General features: G+C 40.8%; 1 protein-coding gene across 1 annotated transcript in view; it reads left to right on the top strand.

Annotated features, from left to right (window-relative positions):
• pdcd5 (programmed cell death 5) overlaps nucleotides 1–14,226 on the top strand; it is a 31,242-nt gene that overhangs the window by 13,602 nt on the left and 3,414 nt on the right. The window lies entirely within an intron of this gene.

Here is a 14,226-nt window from a genome sequence, read left to right as displayed (position 1 = left end):
AACTACCCACCCCAGTTAGGACAGCCGAATCCCGTCCAATCTTTCGCCGTCGACTAAAGACGCACTTCTTCAACCATTATCTGAAATAAAATAAAATAAAAAAAATCTTAATAATAATCTTAATAAACTAACCTACACTGTAACACGCAACACTTTGATGAATATTGTTACTCGGCTGATAGAGTTGTATCCTTCCTGATGACCTGTCGTTAGGGATGGGTACCGAATTCGGTACTTTTGAGGTACCGAACCGAAACACGTCGGTACTACAGAGTATCGAATCAAGTGAGAAACAATTTTTTATCTTTTTTTTTAAAATACATTTTTTTTTTTTTTTTTTTTGTAACTTTCTTTTCATGTCAACGTTCACACACACAATATATGCTTACCTAGGATTTGACTTGATTCAACAACAAAGCAGTCGGAGCAATGACAAGCCGAAAACTGTCGAAATTGTAGTTTGAAATTTTTTTTTACGACTGAGGTAGGTAAATTAAATTTCTTGAGACTAAAGTACCGAAAAAAGGTACCGTTGGGTACCGGTATCGATTCACAGGTACCGGTACCGGTATCGGTTCAAATGTGAAAGGTACCCATCCCTACCTGTCGTACAGAACTTGTAAGTCGCTTTGGATAAAAGCGTCAGCTAAATGACTAAATGTAAATGTGAATGTAAATGCCTTGTAGAATTCCACACATAAGAAAGAAAGATACTGGGATGAATAAACAAAATAGGAAATAAAATGTAGAAATGCATGCAATACATAAATAAATATGAATCTCCATATATGAAATAGAACATTTAGATAAGGTGCTACTGAGATGTTTTGGTGAGTTCTTTGTTTTTTTGTGGAAGTAGCCCTTCTTAAAAATGCATGAACATTCACTGATAATTGGTCTGTAGTGGAGTCTACAAGGTCTACATTGCCGGACCATGTAGAATCCGGATCATGTAGACTGACATAATTCTGTGCATAGTTTAGTCTACACAGGCCATATTTCAAATAATCAAAATCTTACTTCATTCATCTTAAACATTCTTGATTTAGGGGATTGGTAGTTCCCATGAAATCTGAAGTTGTTCAAACGACAACAGCGATCCACCTTGAATTAAATCACACAGCCGTGTTGGCTGCGTCACAGTCACGAAAGGGGCTACTTAATTCATTAATCCAATCCACTTTATTTATAGAGCACATTTAAAAACAACTAAGTTTACCAAAGTGCTGTACAAGTCCGACAACATAAGATAAAAAAAAATATATATATATAAACAAAAAATAATAAAAGAAAAATTTAAATTCGAAGCTTCGAATTAAAAGCGAAACTCGGCCCCGAAGCTTCGATTGCCAAAAAAAAATTCGAAGGTCAGCCCTAATATTAACACATTGGTTGCCAGCCGGATATGACGATTTATCGCTTGGATGCCACCACGTTAATTAATGGGAGGACAAGCACATTTGCGAGCGATTAAACTATATCTTAAATTATGTGTCTAATACACCCGTCGCTTATCAATGACTTGCTTGCAGTTAACTAGTATGAAACGGATAGTTTTTTCATCAGTACATTTCCGTTTTATACCGTTTTGAATACGAGTATAGTTTCGGAGAGTTCTAGTAATTTCAGAGAAATAGCCATTTACTGGAATACACAAAACACGTTGTCATTTTCCGGCTGATTTATGACTCGTTTTCAAATAAAAGCTAGATTATCGAGAGTATTTCTGTTCTTATGCACGATACAAAAGCGGGCTGAAAAATCATTTATTCGTGCCGCGCTCAGCGCCTAAAAACAACTCTGATTAACCCAAAACTGGTAACATAGATTCCTTACCTCAGATCAGATGTTCTGCAAAAAGATGAATCCAATTCCTGATCGCCATTCCAAATATTGATCGCGTTTATTGATCCAACGTTATAGTTAGGGATGCCCCGATCACGTTTTTTGCCACCGATACCGATCACCGATCGTCGTGAGCCATATCGGCCGATACCGATCCGATACCGATCGTTTTTGATTAAAAAGAAATTAAAAATTATTTTATATAATTTTTTTTTTTTTTTTTTTTATAAAATATATATATTATATAATTAGACTTGTACTTGTATTATCTGCGAGACATCGCCACCACGCAACAAGTCAAAATGCTCGCTATCTCCACTGTCTGTGTGTACATACTCTGCTTTGATCAAATCACATTCGGCTCTGCAGATTTACCCTAGGCTCTGCAGATATACCCTACTCCCTCAGCTATCCCCGTTAATGACTGCGACGCAAGCCGGGCTTCGAATATGCATCGAATGAGTGTTATAAGACATTGATATCAGGAGCTGTCTGTAGCTACTGCTAGCCGGAAATATAACGTTAAGACAACGCCTCAGTGAACTATTTAGTTGAATGGGACATTTCGTTTTGAACAGTGAGCTAAGCTAACGTGAGCTAACAGAGGTATCATACACTAGTACTAGATAACTAGACTATTGCTGGAGCATTTGTTGATATCAGGAGCTATCAGTAGCTAGCCGGCTAGATACCGTTCAGTTAGACAATGCCTCATCATGTATTTTTTGTAGCGGTAGCTAACGTTAGCTCATGGAGGTCCCGTCCCACTAGACTAGACTAGACCCGTGTTTACATGCGTGCGGGAGGAGCTGGAGGAGGAGCAGACGCGCAGCACTGTGTGCAGCTCCCGGTGTCTGAGACAGAACTCAGCGAGTGAGATCTGTTTTGACGATCGGCAAAAATAAAACAGTAACGATAGCTAGGTAGCTAACGTTAGCTCAGGTCGAATGCACTATCTAGACTCAGCGTGTTTACAAACTCTACACGGGTACGGGCGGGGCTAGGGAGGAGGAGCAGTTTGCCGGTCCTGTGCGTCTGAGACAAGCGAGTGAGATATCCACTTGATCAGTTTCCGCGATCTGCGAATATGACTCATTATCGGAATTCCCCGATCGCATATTTATACTGATTATCGGCCGATAACGATCGATGGCCGATCGATCGGGGCATCCCTAGTTATAGTCCGAAACGCATAATCGAAAGCTGCTCCGAGGCTCGGCAGGGAATCTGGTAACAGACACTGCTTGCCAGAGATGGGAAAACCCTGGACCGGAGTTTTTCTCTGATGCACTTTTTCACTCAATCCAATCCAAAGATATACATTACCATCCAGGAGACGATATGGGTCAGTATTTGCCCTTTTCGAGCTCGGAGCCATTCCCAATGATAACGTCAGGCTGGACGGATGAAAAATGAATGGATATCGCTAATAAAAGAAATAACGATTAAATAACGAGAAATCGCGTTATTGGCAATCAACGCATGGCGGCCAATAACGAGAAATCTCGTTGTTGGCAACCAATGTGTTAAGGAACATTTACTGTAAATATGCCAGTTTAGCCAGGTTGGCAAATTTTCAACTGTAGTCTCTGGGGCAGGTGACATGAGCACTACAATAATTAAGACATAGTACAATAATTAAAAGACAGTAGGAATCAGTAGGTTACAATACTGACTAAAATACATTAAAATAAATACATTGAAATACATTAAAATACATCACAACCCCTCAGTTAAAATGGTTGCACACTTGACCATCTCTCAACCATGATTTTAAGTTCGATTTAAATTAAATGTATCTTTGATACTCCCTGAGCCGTGTTGGCAGACTGTTCCAGGTGTGGGCTGCTCTCATGTAAAAGGCCAAGCCATGTAGGATTTTATAGGTAAGGCAGGCATCTTTAAATTTAACAAGATTGTCCCAGTTCAGTAGGTTCTGGTTTGTTATGCTATTTGGTTTGTTATTACTTCAGCAGTGCCTTCAACTGGCTAGAATTGTGGGTAGGGCTGCAACTAATGATTATTTTGGTAGTCGAGTCGACTAATCTGTTGATACTTTTTTTGATTAGTCGACTAATCTAATGGATTATTTTATTTCTGTCACACCCTCCATCTCTGCTTCCTGTGGGTGCGGCTCTTTTTCCGGGCTCCAGTGCATGTTTTACCTCACATGCTCAAGTCTGCACACCTGTGAATGTCACCCTGTTGTCCAGTCCCTCTGCCTTAACATAACATGATCCCATAGGAAATTTAAATAATGACTCATGAAACATTTGAATTTGGATCTTAAGCTTCTTGCTTAATCAAATGTATTTTAATAACATAAATATAATAATCAATCATAATGAAAACATTAAATAATACAAATTTAAGTGCAATTTTAAATGGAAAGATAATGTGCAAATAATGTTTTAAAAGTAGCAGCCTCTGCCCCAGCATTGCGGTTCTGATGGGGCTGTTAACCTGGTGCAGGAGGGTGACGTGGATCCACTCACTAGGCTCCACCATCTCCAACAGCTGTAGGGGGAGAGGAGAGGAGGATGAGTCGGATCAGACAGACTTCTAGGTATTTTCTTTGCTGTGTGTGAGTGAGAGGAGCTGTGTGTGTCTTACTCTGATCTCCTACATGGGAACACACAATTGACCAATGACAGCGTCCATAAAGGAACCCGCGTGATTGCATTGCTATAGCGCAAACTTATAAATCATCAGATATAAGATAGCTCGCACTAACGTTCCCTGTCTCTGCAGTCTTGCCTGCGCTTTAGCCCAAACAGTTAAACTTTTTTCAACTGAGGAAAAAAAAGCACCCTAGAGACCATGGCGCATGGTGGACGTTGGCACTAGCTATCTTAACTTAGCTAATAAATCCTCCAGTCTGCAAAAATACGATACTCTGTGCTAATTGACGGAGCTGTAAACACCGGTAGCCTAGCTAGAAGCTCTAGTGTGCTCTAGTAGGCTGTAAGCTTGGCACTGTTTAGCTAATGTTACATACAGCTCGTTGGTGGACACGCAGCCTCAACATATGAACTGAAATAGCCTTCGCTTAGCAAGCATTATCCATGAGACATTCTGGTTTCCAACATGTAACATGTTCCAACAATACTATGGCTAACTAGCTAAAACTTACCCATGATCCGAGTAGCTGTCATCACGGTTCCAGGGTGCTTGCTTGTGCATCACTGTAGTGCTCGCTGCTGCTTTCTTCTTCTTTGTCGTTAGTACACAGAATGCAGTCATGGCAGACAATGGAAATTATACTGCCCCCACCACTTCCTGTAGTGCATTGCAGTTACAAATGAACATTTGCGCAGTTACAAATGAACATTACCGGCTCTGTTTTTATACGACGCATCAACACAAAAATTCCGCGCCAACTAGTTTTTATGATCGACGTTGTTGATTATGTCGACTAATTGTTGCAGCCCTAATTGTGGGCATTGAACTTTAAGTATGTTAAAGAAACACGCCAACATTATGGGAAATGTGCTCACCTTCTCCAGAGTCAGACAAGAAGATAGATACCAATTTCCTCTCTGTGCGTTCGGTAGAAAGGTATCCGGTTGCAAGCTAGTCTAGCTTGGCACAAATGAATGGATACGGGCCAGATAGCCTTAGCTGTTGGCCAAAAACACCTCTCCCGGAGTTGTAAGCTAGGCTAGTGGTCCGTATCTGGCCTGCTTCCATTAATTTACTAAGATAGGCTAGCTTGCAGCCAGGTAGCTTTCTACTGAATGCACAGAGAGGAAATTGGTATCTATCTTCTTGTCTGACTCTGGAGAAGACGCTAAGCACATTTCCCATGTTATGTAACGCTACCTGCCTTAAAGGTCCCATGTTTTGCTATTCCTTTCACTATTTGGGCAATTTTGCACAATTCCTGAGAGTCTTTGGAACACATCTGTAAGTTTTTTTAAATTCATTGTTTTTTTGTATTTCTAATCAAGTACTCTAAGGGCCCGGGTCCACCTATCTCACATTTTCACCTGAAAAACGCTGGCAGTGCGCCCGGTAGTACTGGGGCGGGCGCATGCGGTGAGAAAAAAAGTTCAGCAAGTTTAAACTTTAAACGCTGGTGCGGCCGCACAATAAAGCTGAAAGGCACTGAAAAAAGAAGCCGACTGCAGCGCACTTCCTATAGGCGGCCGCATACGGCCCCTCCCCATTGGAATACATTGAAAAAAGACGCGTGCGGTCATAAATATGAGGCAGGTGGACGCGAGCCCTAAAGCAGCATTTTTCCACTTCAAGATTTCAAGCTGTTTTGGGCTGGGCTCCGCCCATACTCGCAAAACGCTTTGAGTGACAGTCACCCACAGTCTGCACTGGCAGACAGAGGGAGACTAATTAATTTCGCCACGGGGGGCATAATCCCACGGGACAATGCATTGGTAACTTGTGAATACATTTTTTTTTATTTTTTTTTAAAGGTTTTTTTTTATGCAGTCAGGCCACTGAACATAGAAGCAGGCCAGGCCATTGTTTCTAGTTGCAGCGGCGCAATAGTTAGATAACCTAGGTGGGGAACAACCAGGAGATCACTGCAACTCACACAAGTTGGAGAACTATCGCTCTCTCTCTCTCTTGCTCACACACACACACAAAGGGAGCCGCATGTGATTGGTGGAGGCGGGACCCTTACAAAAAAATAAAAATCCATCAAAATCAGTGTTGTTGCTAATCATTGACACTAGGGCTGGGCGATATGGAAAAAAATCATATCGCGATAACGATATGATAATTTTATTTTATTTCTCGATATCGATAATTATCGAATTGTTATAAGTATTAAAAAAAAAAAAAAAATGTCTTCTTTTTTTAACAACAGATGTATGTTTATTTTGCAGCAATTCTTTGTCGTTGCCGCCATCTTTAGTGTTACATCCCCTCACACTCCAGTTCTCAGGCTGCAGCTGGTTTAAAAGCTAAAGTAAACCGGCTTCTCTGCTGGCTGTGGCTCCAGAGGAGTTGAACGGTTCTGGCTCTGTTAGTTTATTTTCGATCTTTTGGCGCTTTTTTGGTGGACAAACCACCGCACATGTGCACTGTGACTCGTGACTGGAGTCTAGTTCTGCTAGCACACATAGCCTACTGTGTACAGACGGTTTCAAAATGTATTTTAAATTAGAAAGCAAACAAAATAAAGAGAAAAAGAAATCTGAATTTGGTCAGTATTGTCATTTGGATAAGCAAAGCCATTACTTTAAGTTGCAGGCAAGAAAGACAAGTCTGTCCACTGCCCTGTTGCAGGTCACAAAAAAAAAAAAAAAAAAAACGTTTTTTTTTTTTTTTTTTTTTTATATATCGATTATTAAAATATATCGCGATATTTATCGTTATCGTTATATCGCCCAGCCCTAATTGACACATGCTAGCCTGTAATAATCCCTCCAGAAAAATCTACTTTGCATTTGATATATTGCAAATATATGCCATCACACACACTGGCATTTAAAGGGTTAGAATTACAAAATGAATATGTGGTGTTATGATCAGGGCTGAAGTTGAATAAAATATTGTATTATTTTCAATCTGACATTACAAAAAAACTGAATCCATCAAAATCAGTGTTGTTGCTAATCATACATGCTAGCCTGTTTTCTTAACAATAATTTGTGATGCCATCACAAATACTGGCATTTAAAGGGTACAAATAAAAAGAATCCCTGCACCAGAATACAGGAAATTAAGTCTTTGTAACAAAAAAAATCCTGGTGGGGGACCCCCCCCCCCTTTTTAAAAAGTGGCCTGACTGGGGATATATTTCGCACTATATTTCCTGGCCTGAATGATTTCCCCAGTCCGGCCCTGGTTAAAAGCCTCCAATGCTTATTAGTGTGTGTGCGTTTGAACGTTTGCATGTTTCAACCATACATTTCCATTAAAAAAAATACAAATAAAAAAGAAAGTATCATTTTTAAAAAAGATTTTAAATATTTTTTTTTACCTCCTATAATAGTGGGGGTTGCGGCTCTCTGACACTGTTATTTCGGGGGTCGCGGCCTGAAAACTTTGGGAACCCCTGGACTAGAGCAGCTAGTCACAGCAGTAGCAATAACGTTAACGTTACTAGGCGACACTCGACGTTTGCAGTGGTCGTTGCATAGTGTTTAATTGTACTGAGTTTTTCTCCACTTGCTCACGAACCTTGCCATATAATTTTGGCATTTCAATTCGGCTAAGGAGGCTGAGACGAGACTTGCTTTAGTACAGCAACGGGCTAACGTTAGCCGCTAACGTGCTAACGTGACTGTGGCATCAGTTCCATTAGTGAGGAAAGGGGGGGGGGGGGGTTATATTGACGAGGCTTGACAACGGAGGTTCAAAGATAACTTCACATTTAACTTCACATTTATTTGGCTATTTGTGTCTTTATATCGCTTTATCCATTGGGGCTGCTCCCGTTTTCAACTGTGTTGACAATGCTGGTGTGACATCACTTTGTTCAACTTTGTCAGTGCTGTAAAGTTTAAACCTTTTTAAATCTTAGACAAACTAAACACTTTGCTTTCATGAAATATTGTAAGCCGTAATTTGAGGCTTTATAAAAGCGGCACAATGAACACAAATCTGTCAGTGCCGAGTCCGACCTCATCTTAAATAACAAACAGCATTGCTTGTTGAAATTAACAAAGAGAGGCAGAGTTGATTTAGCAAAAAAAAAAAAAGTATAATAATAATTAAAAAAAAATTATATTCTAATTATTTTTTCATATTCAAATCCCATGCCCATCGAACGAAGCGTTGAAGTATTTAATACAGCCCTAGTTGGAGTTGTATTGTGTTTGAGTTGTTTGATGGAAAGAAACCTCCTGTCCTGCTGTAGTTTGTATTTTCACTTTGTGCCGCTTGATTTGATTGTATTTCATGAAAAAAGTGTTTTTCAGAGATGGAAGTAACTTGAGAAAAGGGTTAGCATTTTTCTATGGCAGTTTTGCACAATAAATGTTCTTAAAATACCTCTGTGTACTATGTGAAATATGTCCTAGTAATACAAGAGTACAATGATAGCTGCCATACCAGTGTTTTACCACTTGAGAAGCATTTATATAGACATTTTAAGATAAATGATTATACCGTGATATACATTTTAGACCATACCGTCCAGCCCTACAGTCCTGTCTTTATCAGAGGAAAAACAATCTCATATTGGTCTAGTCGTAATACATGCATTTTGTGTTTAGTTGGTAACGTTATGGTGCACCAGTAGGGATAGGCACTGGCCACTGGCCATGACAACATCCCCTCCAAATTCCTCCGAGACTCAGCAGCCGCCATCACCCCAGTCATCACACGCATAATAAACCTCTCCATAAAACAGGGACACGTCCCCAAGGACTTCAAAATTGTGAGGGTGACCCCTCTGCACAAAAAGGGCAGCAAATTAGACCCAGGCAACTACCGTCTACCGCCCTGTTTCTATTCTTACCTCCATCTCGAAAGTCATGGAAAAAATAGTCTACGAACAGGTCGAAAGATACCTAGCAGAAAAAAATCTAATCTACGAATTCCAATCCGGCTTCAGAACATCCCACTCCACTGACACATGCCTTCTCTATTTGAACGACCACATCAAACAAGAGGTGGATGCGGGCAAATACTGCGGCATGGTCATGCTGGACCTACAAAAGGCCTTCGACACTGTCAATCACTCCATTCTGATTGACAAGCTAAAAGCAATTGGTTTTGATTAGGGCTGTCTTAAATACTTCGAAGCTTCGAAGCTTCGTTCGATGGCACAAGCTTCGAACATTAAAAAAAAATCGTAGTTAAAAAAAAAAAAAAATGTTTGTTCATTTTTTTTTCACATTTTTTATTTTTTTTTTACTTCGGTGTGTGTGTGTGCATGGGGCCATTGGGTGGGGCCGGGGGACAAATACACTGGAGGAAAGTAACCCAGCTCAGCACTGCCCAAATTATATCATCACTATTGCCTGTTTGAAGGATATCATCCTCAAACACATATACACCACCTACACGCCTATTATCAGTCCTTGCCCCACAATAGGGATGGGTACCTTTCACATTTGAACCGATACCGGTACCGGTACCGGTACCTGTGAATCGATACCGGTACCCAACGGTACCTTTTTTCGGTACTTAAAAAAAAAAAAAAAAAAAAAATTACTTTTTTTTTACTTTTTTTTTTTTTTACTTTTTTCTTTTCATGTCAACGTTCACACGCACAATATATGCTTACCTAGGATTTGACTTGATTCAACAACAAAGCAGTCGGAGCAATGACAAGCCGAAAACTGTCGAAATTTAATTTACCTACCTCAGTCGTAAAAAAAAATCCAAACTTCAAATAACTACAATTTCGACAGTTTTCGGCTTGTCATTGCTCCGACTGCTTTGTTGTTGAATCAAGTCAAATCCTAGGTAAGCATATATTGTGCGTGTGAACGTTGACATGAAAAGAAAAAAGTAAAAAAAAAAAAAAAAAAGTAAAAAAAAAAAATTAATAAATTTTTTTTTTTTTATTTTTTTTTTTTTTTTTTTTCGGTTTCTCACTTGATTCGATACTCGGTAGTACCGACGTGTTTCGGTTCGGTACCTCAAAAGTACCGAATTCGGTACCCATCCCTACCCCACAATGGTGGAATGAACTACCCACCCCAGTTAGGACAGCCGAATCCCATCCAATCTTTCGCCGTCGACTAAAGACGCACTTCTTCAACCATTATCTGAAATAAAAATTTAAAAATAAAAAGTCTAACCCTAACTAACCTTACTGTCATGCACTTGTCCTAATAAACTAACCTACACTGTAACACGCAACACTTTGATGAATATTGTTACTCAGCTGATAGAGTTGTATCCTTCCTGATGACCTGTCGTACAGAACTTGTAAGTCGCTTTGGATAAAAGCGTCAGCTAAATGACTAAATGTAAATGTGAATGTAAATGCCTTGTAGAATTCCACACATAAGAAAGAAAGATACTGGGATGAATAAACAAAATAGGAAATAAAATGTAGAATGGCATGCAATACATAAATAAATATGAATCTCCATATATGAAATGGAACATTTAGATAAGGTGCTACTGAGATGTTTTGGTGAGTTCTTTGTTTTTTTGTGGAAGTATCCCTTCTTAAAAATGCATGAACATTCACTGATAATTGGTCTGTAGTGGAGTCTACAAGGTCTACATTGCCGGACCATGTAGAATCCGGACCTTGTAGACTGACATAATTCTGTGCATAGGTTAGTCTACACAGGCCATATTTCAAATAATCAAAATCTTACTTCATTCATCTTAAACATTCTTGCTTTGGGGGATTGGTAGTTCCCATGAAATCTGAAGTTCAAACGACAACAGCGATCCACCTTGAATTAAATCACACTGTTGGCTGCGTCACAGTCACGAAAGGGGCTACTTAATTAATGAATCCAATCCACTTTATTTATAGAGCACATTTAAAAACAACAAAGTTTACCAAGTGCTGTACAAGTCCCACAACATAAGATAAAAAATAAATAAAAATATATAAAAATAAAAATAAAATTAATTAATAATTTTTTTAATTCGAAGCTTCGAATTAAAATCGAAGCTCGGCCCCGAAGCTTCGATTGCCAAATAAAAATTCGAAGGTCAGCCCTAGTTTTGATAGTCTTATCAGTGAGCTGGATGCAATCCTACCTTGAGGGGAGGGAACAGATGGTGGAGGTAAACGGTACCCTACCCCCCCCCCCCTCCCAGTGAGCTGTGGTGTTCCACAAGGAAGCATACTAGGACCGCTACTGTTCCTAATTTATGCAAATGACATGTCGTCAGCTTGTGACTGCAACTTGTTCCTGTTTGCGGACGACTCAGCCCTGCTGGTCTCTGACAAGAACAAGTTACAGGTTGAAAAAACCCTCAGCTCGGAACTAGGCAAAATCTGCATATGGCTCGCTGATAACAAACTATCATTACACATGGGCAAAACAGAGTCCATTCTCTTCGGTTCAAATAACAAACTCAGCAAGACCGACGGCTTCTCAGTTACAGTGGGTGACACTGACAATATTGTCACAAGGAAAGAAGAAATTACCTCCTAGAGGCTAATCTTTCCTGTGACAAAATGGCATCCAATGTAATAAAAAAAGTCAACCAACGAACTCGATTCTTGTACCGGATCTCCTCTCTGGTAAACAAGAATACCCTGAAGACTCTGGCAGGAGCACTCATTCAAGGGTACTACGACTATGCTTGCACCTCATGGTACCAAAGCACCTCAAAGGCGCTAAAAACAAAATTACAAACATCTCAAAACAAACTGGTCAGACTACTGCTTGACCTTACTCCTAGAACCCACCTCACCCCTGCCCACTTTGACAACCTAGGATGGCTTAGAGTAGACGACAGTACATCAACTTGCAATGGGCCTGGTCTACAAGATACACTACACGACCAAGGTACCCATGTACATGTCAAAATACTTCCCAAAGGTCAGTGAATACCACGATCACAACACCACGGCAGGGCTCTACAGTGCGACCATATTGCTCGCATATGCCCCTAAAAATATGTGCGTGCGAACATGCAAAATCAAGTACTCGCACGGCGTGCGAGTGGGGCCAGCGAGTGCAGAGTACAGCCTCTCATTCGTCCTTTTTTTTCTCCGCTGCGAGAATCGTTAAAAAACTACAAGTCCCACAGTTCACAGCCGCATAAACGTTCCAATCACAGTAGTTTCCTGTGGTCACGCGACTGGAAACCGAAAGTAATGATCAGCGGCTGCGTCACTGTCTGAGTCAAACAATAATACAGCCATGTCGAAGCCCATTCATTTTTATTTTGCGCGAAAGATACCGGAGAATGAGAAGTCAGGCGAGGCAGCTCATGTTACAGAGGTGATGGTTAACGTTAACCAAGATACTGACGCTAGTCAGCATGCTAGCGAAGTTGGCCAAGCTAGCGAGGCTACACCCACTGTAGCACCCAATGTAGCCACTGACTGTAGCTAGCGAAGCTACACCCACTGGAGCCGGAGGGAAGACATACAAATTTAACGTGAATTGGCTAAACATTTCCCCATGGCTAGAGTTCAAAAACAATGTCATGTTTTGTAAATATTGCAAAGTAGGATCGATGCATTGCGATGCATTGTTACACCCCTACAACTGGCCCACTGTGTATGTGTGTACAGCTAACTTGGCTAGCGTTATCAACCGCAGAGGTGGGCAATGGGTCCAGCTGTAGCGCCGGACGGCCAGAGTGCAAGCGGTGTGGCAATAGGGTCCAGCTGCAGCGCCGGACGGCCAGAGTGCAACGCCTGCAACGGTGTGATGTCGTAATTGGCAGAATCGACTGTCAATCAATGGTCTACCTGACACGCAAACTACTGTACTGGAGGTGTACAGTATTTCAATAGGCAACCCTGAAAGGATTATTTTTCTAAAAGAGCAACACTAGCTCCCCCCTCTACTGATGGCCCTGGTTGTAAAGCCAGTGTCTCCTTTTTGTTCAATATCACTGCCTTTCTTATTAGGCCTAGTTGTTGGCTACAACTTTGCCATAGTAGGCATTAATCACTTAATTAATAGTTCAAATGTCTGTCCCATTCCCGTTTGCACACGCAGATGATACACACACACGCACACAGTGGGCCAGTGACTTTGGTGGTATGTGCTATTGCACAGATGTGTCCCGTTTGCACATGCACGCACAGTACAAATATACATTTATTTTTGAAAAAAAAAATAAACTCTGTTACTTGACATATTTTCACTGTGCTCCTAAATATTTTTGGGTGCTCCTAAATTTCTTTGTGTGCTCCTAAATTTTTTCATTTAGGAGCACCTGTGCCCCTAGTGAAAAAGGTTAGCGTAGAGCCCTGAACCAGAGGGAGCTCCACAAATCATGTTCAACCCAGATTTGGCTCAAACAAGGGACTAAACCCGTTATGCCACATCAATGTGGAACGCCCTACCCAAAGCTGTAAAGGAATGTGAATCACTACCCACTTTCAAAACCACTCTCAAAGAACACCTACGGGAGACTGCAATTCGAAACTGGCCCCTGTAAATGTCCTAACCCAACCCCCTCCAATGTACAGTAAATGACCAAGTACGGTTTTGCCAATATTCCAATGTACAGTTTTGCTTGTACAGGTGTACAGTGTCCCCCCCCCCCCCCCACCCCTCCTACCGGTATGCTCTCATGCTCCACAGTGTTGTCTTCCTGCAGCAACTCACGCCCTGTGGGATTTCAATGTGAGATTTCTGTTTCAGTGGCACAAACAAGCACTTGGTGATAAAAAATTATTTGTATCGAGCACCCTCAAAAACCCCTCTAATTCATTTGAAATGGCGAGTAATGGATTACTTACGCCCGTCCCTAGACACCAGTATGTGGAAAATACTCAAGTGAGGGTGACCTTTTCAGTGA

This window comes from Notolepis coatsorum (genome assembly GCF_963971535.1).
Source record: "Notolepis coatsorum genome assembly, chromosome: 2".
Lineage (NCBI taxonomy): Eukaryota > Metazoa > Chordata > Actinopteri > Aulopiformes > Paralepididae > Notolepis > Notolepis coatsorum.
Note: the sequence above shows the minus strand (reverse complement) of the source record. Positions and strands in the feature narration are given on the sequence as shown.